Below are 5,452 nucleotides of genomic sequence, written 5' to 3' on the forward strand. Positions count from 1 at the left end.
CCACACTCCATTGTCTCTGAGATACGGGCCTCGCCCACACTCAGCCACTAAACCATAGCATACAAGTATCACACAGACAACGAGTATAACAATTCCATCATACAAGCATATATCATAACCAAACTCAACTATGAGATACGGGCTCTGCCCACACTCCAATACTAACGTATCATCTATACGGGCCGGCCTTGGTGCCTTAGACCCGTTCCTACTGGAAGGAAACTCACCTTGAAAAGTAGCTGCTGAAAGTCTGCTTGCTAGACGTCTGATTGCTGCCCCCAGTAATCCTCCGGCTACAAATCCATAAACATAGATTAGCCACTCATAAATACCCTTAGGTCAAATGACTGGCCTACCCCTGGCCTAAGGTCAACTCCTTGGTCAAAGTCAACTTCCAGTTGACTGGACTCGCCGAGTCCTGGCACAGACTCGCCGAGTCCCTTTCCCACCATTCCAGTACTACTCATCGGGTCCCTTTTCCCACTCACTGAGTCACCCTAACTCGCTACTTGGGACGGTTAGACTGACTCGCGATCCGACTCGCCGAGTCCACGAACGACTCGCCGAGTCCCTACGAGCAGACCTCCTGCTCGCCTCCAAATCCTTATCAGAGCATCCATCTTGAGGATTTGGGTTTCTGGGACTATTGCCACACGTTAAATTGCTAATTCCACGTGCAGTTACGAAGGGTTGGACCTTCTTCACTTAAACCCTTCTTATCCTAGTAACAGTTCATATGACTCGCCGAGTTTGAAGAACAACTCGCCGAGTACTAGACAATCTTCATAGGGCTCGCCGAGTTGTTCATCCAACTCGTCGAGTACCAGGCAATCTTCATAAGACTCGCCGAGTTGTTCATCCAACTCGTCGAGTCTAAGGCCATCTTCATGGAACTCGCCGAGTGCACTTTGGCACTCGCCGAGTCCCTTCGAGCCTCCTCACATGCAGTCTAAATCTGAGACATGCAACGGTTCCAAACCATAAATCTAAGCTCCTAAGGCATAACACATGGAGTTTGGGGGGTTTCTAGGGCTTGCAAACCACATATTAGGGACAAAAGGGAATCTATTGAACTAAAGATCAAGGTAGGAGCTTTCTTACCTGAATAGAAGCTTCTCCCAGAGTAGATTTCGGATCTACTTCCCTTCCTTGCACCCTCCAACCTCCTCCTTCTTCTTCTAAGCTCCAAACTTCCTTCACAAGGCCAAAATCATTCACAAGAACACTATGGGGGCTAGGTGTCGCTTTACAGCTCTCTGGGAGTGTTAGGGACGAGAGAGAGACTGAGTTAGAGTGACTAAATGGGGTGCAACACCCGGATTTGAGTTTTATGTCCAAACAGGGCCTACTCGCCGAGTCCAGGACCCGACTCGGCGAGTCCATGACTTAGACTCTGCGCCTCACCCCGCTCCTACTCGGCGAGTCGATCCGTTAACTCGCCGAGTCCAAGGCAAAAAAATGCAAAATGCTCAAGGAATTAAATAAAAGAATACGTACCAAGAACCAGGTGTTACATTTGTTTTACAGGAGTTCATGACCAGAGGCTCTAACACACCTTTGGTACCACCACTTGAAGATCCGGAGTCAGCCCTTCACAAAAATAAGAACAAGAACGCGAAGGAAGATCACACACCAAAGAAGACGCCCTTGCAAGAACTAAAATCAGCCTTTTCGAGGAAGTCGGGAAAGAAGACAGGAGAATCGTGTTCAGCCTCAAAGGATAAAATCAAAGTTGAAGAGCTTGGTCAAATTCCTAATCCACACGAATCCGAATACGAATCTGAAACCGAGTTTGGACTATTTACGAGGGAACCCGAAGACGAGCAAGAAGACGAAATGGAAAACATTGAAGAGATGTCCATGGGAGCTTACAAGAAGCGGATCTGAGAGGATGTGGGTCCCGGTTTAGTTCAACCCGCAATTCCTGCCACTGCCACATTCGAGCTGAAGGGCATATCTTGACTGCACTAAAGGATATTCCATTTTATGGGAAGGATCATGAGGATGCTTTTAAGCATCTCGATGAAGTCAATGACATTGCGGATTATTTCAATGTCCCGAATGTGACCAGAAACACCGTCTTGCTTAGGATGCTTCCCGTTACTTTTAAGGGAGCTGCTAAGGATTGGTTAAAAGCACTACCACCGGGTACGATCAACACTTGGGCTCAAATGCGTGAGCAGTTTCTTGACCAATTTTGCCCACCATCCAAGATAGCAAAACTCAAGAAGGCAATAGCCAACTTTGAGCAACAACCGGGGGAGTCATTATACGAGGCATGGGAGCGTTATAAAGGTTTGATCAGAAATTGCCCTCAACATGATCTTAATGTTCAACAAGAGATGTCAATCTTCTATGATGGGGTCAATGTTATGACAAGACAACTCCTTGATTCTCAAGGACCTTTGACAAAGAAAAATCCAAGGGAGGTCAAGGAGCTAATTGAAGAATTCGCGAAGCACTCTCGTGAGTACCACAACCCTAGGCAAGATGGAATCAAAGGCAGTGGAGGCACGCAATCTGAAGAAATAGCCGCTATGATGGCTATGCTGAATAATATGGACCGAAGTTTGACACAAATGGACCAATCAGTTCATGCTATAAGAGTTGGATGCGAACGGTGTAATGGTCCACACTTGACCAAAGACTGCAATTTGGATGAGTATGGGAATAAAAAGGCTCAAGTATGTTATTCGAGTGGGGACAAGTATGATGAAGACTGGAGGAAACCGAAGAAAGAGTGGATGCTATATGAAGAATACAAGAAGCAAAAGGAAGAGAAATACAGACAGACAAGCCGAGGCTTCTATCAAAAAGAGCAGCCACCAGCTGAGAAAAAACCCGACCTAGAGACCATGTTAGTTAAGTTTATGGAAGCTTCAGAAAAGAGACGTAATGCTACTGACTTTGCAATTGAAGAACAAAGAACTTTGATGAAGAATCATCACGCAATGATGATAGATCAGCAGGCACTAATAAAGAATCAGCAAGCCTCCATCAATAACCTTGAAGTGCAACTTGGTCAACTTACCACTTTGGTAAATGATAAGATGTCCCCGAAAAATCCTGAAAAGAAGACCCAATCTCACGTGATGGCCATAGATACTGAAGAAGAGGCGATTTCTGAGTTCCTAGAAGCCTTAGAAGTGGAACAAAAGCAGCCCAATCCGAAGCCGAAGAAGCCCAAGCTCGAAAATCAGAATGCTGCTGAATTGACAAACTCACGACGTGACCCATATAAGCTCACGACGTGGGCCCGTCCTAAACAGAAAAATTCCGTAACTGTCTCGGCTTATCGACCACCTTTGCCGTTTCCTTCCCGAGCTGCCCTTAGTCCACTGGAAAGAGAGCATATAGAGTTTATTAAACATGTAAACGGTATCCCGATTAATACTCCCTTTGTCGAGTCGTTATCCAAACTTCCCGAATATGATAAATTTTTACAAGACTTGATAGATACTCGTCAGCAACTAAAGAAGAATTCTAAGGTGATTCTAAGTGATCAAAGCTCAAAAGATGTGTTGGGAGAGATACCTAAGAAGATGGGAGATCCTGGACGACTCACTCTTCCATGCGAGTTTGGGAATAATATGAAGATTTATGCTTTAGCCGATTCTAGGGCTAGCATAAATTTGGTGCCTTATTCGTTTTATCAGAAGCTGAATATTCAGAAGTTGAAGGGTACAAAGATGACTATTCACATGGCGAACCGTTCAGTGACACAACCCCGGGGCATTGTGGAAGATATTCTCGTGAAAATTGGGAAATTCATTTTTCCAATAGACTTTGTGGTTTTGGATATGAAAGAAGATCCCAATGTTCCAATTATTCTTGGTCGTCCGTTACTTAACACTGCTGGAGCTCTTGTTGATACACGCAAAATCCAAGCTCACCTTTAGGGTTGGAGATGAAAAGGAAGTGTTTGGGATAGAAGGTGGTTTCCAAGGGAGCGATGTTCAAGAAGAGGTTTTCAACATTGATGAAGAAAATGAACTTGAAGAATTGGAGAAACTCATGGAAGAAGAAATCAAAACAATTCAACAAGTTAAAAGAACAAAACCAAGAGCGTATGTTCCTTTTTTAGTCGAAGTCATAGCCTACACGAGTCCAACGTCTTGGGTGAGTAAGGAAAGAGAGGAAATGTCGAGTGACGAAGAAGAGGTTACATCCAAAGTAACAAGTCCAGTGGTAAAGAGGGATACTATGGAGCTTAAGTGTGAAGAAAAATTAAAGACTCAAGGGATCAAACGCAAGCTCGATGGAGACGAAGTCAAGACTAAAAAGGAGAATTCTAAAAAGGCATATATTCGTCGAGTACAAGCTTACAAGAGGCGTTTGAAGGAACAAAATATCCAAGTGGTGGATTCTTCTAACGATTCAACGGAAGGAGGCACGGAGTCCGGCTTACGACTCCTTCAAAAAGAAGCGCTTCTCGGGAGGCAACCCGAGCTCAGTTTGAATTTTCTTTTCTTTTATGTCTTTAGTTTAGTTTTTTTTTATTTAGTTTTTAGACATTCAATCATCTAAATCATTAAAATTAAGTGGTAAAAAGTTGAATGTGGGGTTCCTAAATTAAGTGGTAAAATAAGAAGAATTGTTAATTAAGCTTGGATTATTTTGATCAGACAGAACTCACGAGGTGAGCTTGAAGAAATTCACCTCGTGAGTCCATAATATATACGGGGTGGAACATTTTAGCCCAATAGTTTTATTAGCCCATTACTGTTAGAATAGATGGCCAACCACGTTAGCCCAACAAGACTCACGAGGTGAATCCAAATAAACTCACGACATGAGCTTTGAAAACCACGGGACCACAGCTTAAACAATTCAGAATCCCTTTTGACCAAACCACTTTCTCAACCTCACGAAGTGAAGATTGTTCTTTGTCCCCCCACCCGATTTCGGACTAGATTGACTTAAATCAATCCTCTTGCGTACGTAATCTTCATCACTAAGGTAAATATCTCTTATTTCTTTTGGTTAATCTTCATTAATTTGTTGATTTAGGGGCTAGGGTTTTTCATATGTGTCAATGTCGAAATTGGACCCAAACTGTGTTATTCATCCATCATATGTTACTTGATTGTGCTTAAAATTGGTTCATGAGTAAACCCTAACAAAAATTAAGTCCCGATTTTCTGATTTTTGAGACCATTTCTCGCTGTGAATAGCGAACTCACGAGGTGAGTTTCATAGGACCCACGACGTGAGTCCGGTGCATCCACAAAACTGTTCTGTGGTAATCTAAAATATTGGAGGTTTGGTTTTGTGTTTGTTGCTTGTTTATTTTTGCAGAAAAATGGCACCTAGACGCGAGGCTAGTGACGTCCAAGGCGGGATTGCTAATTTGCACCCGTTTTACACATTCTCGACAAATATATCTAGGGACGTGCTCACCCGATACAACACTAGATTGGGATGGTTATACAATAGAGAGTTTGTTATTGCC

The 5,452-nt window shown here is 43.5% G+C and overlaps 1 non-coding gene across 1 annotated transcript; it reads right to left on the reverse strand.

Annotated features, from left to right (window-relative positions):
- Nucleotides 1–2,219: 2,219 nt before the first annotated feature.
- Nucleotides 2,220–2,326, reverse strand: LOC145151570 (small nucleolar RNA R71). Its single transcript, XR_013732136.1, has one exon. It is a non-coding gene; the product is annotated as a small nucleolar RNA R71 (small nucleolar RNA).
- Between the last annotated feature and the right edge of the window lie 3,126 nt (nucleotides 2,327–5,452).

This window comes from Lactuca virosa, chromosome 1 (assembly GCF_052849685.1).
Source record: "Lactuca virosa cultivar CGN04683 chromosome 1, Lactuca_virosa_CGN04683_v6, whole genome shotgun sequence".
In the NCBI taxonomy this organism is placed as follows: domain Eukaryota; kingdom Viridiplantae; phylum Streptophyta; class Magnoliopsida; order Asterales; family Asteraceae; genus Lactuca; species Lactuca virosa.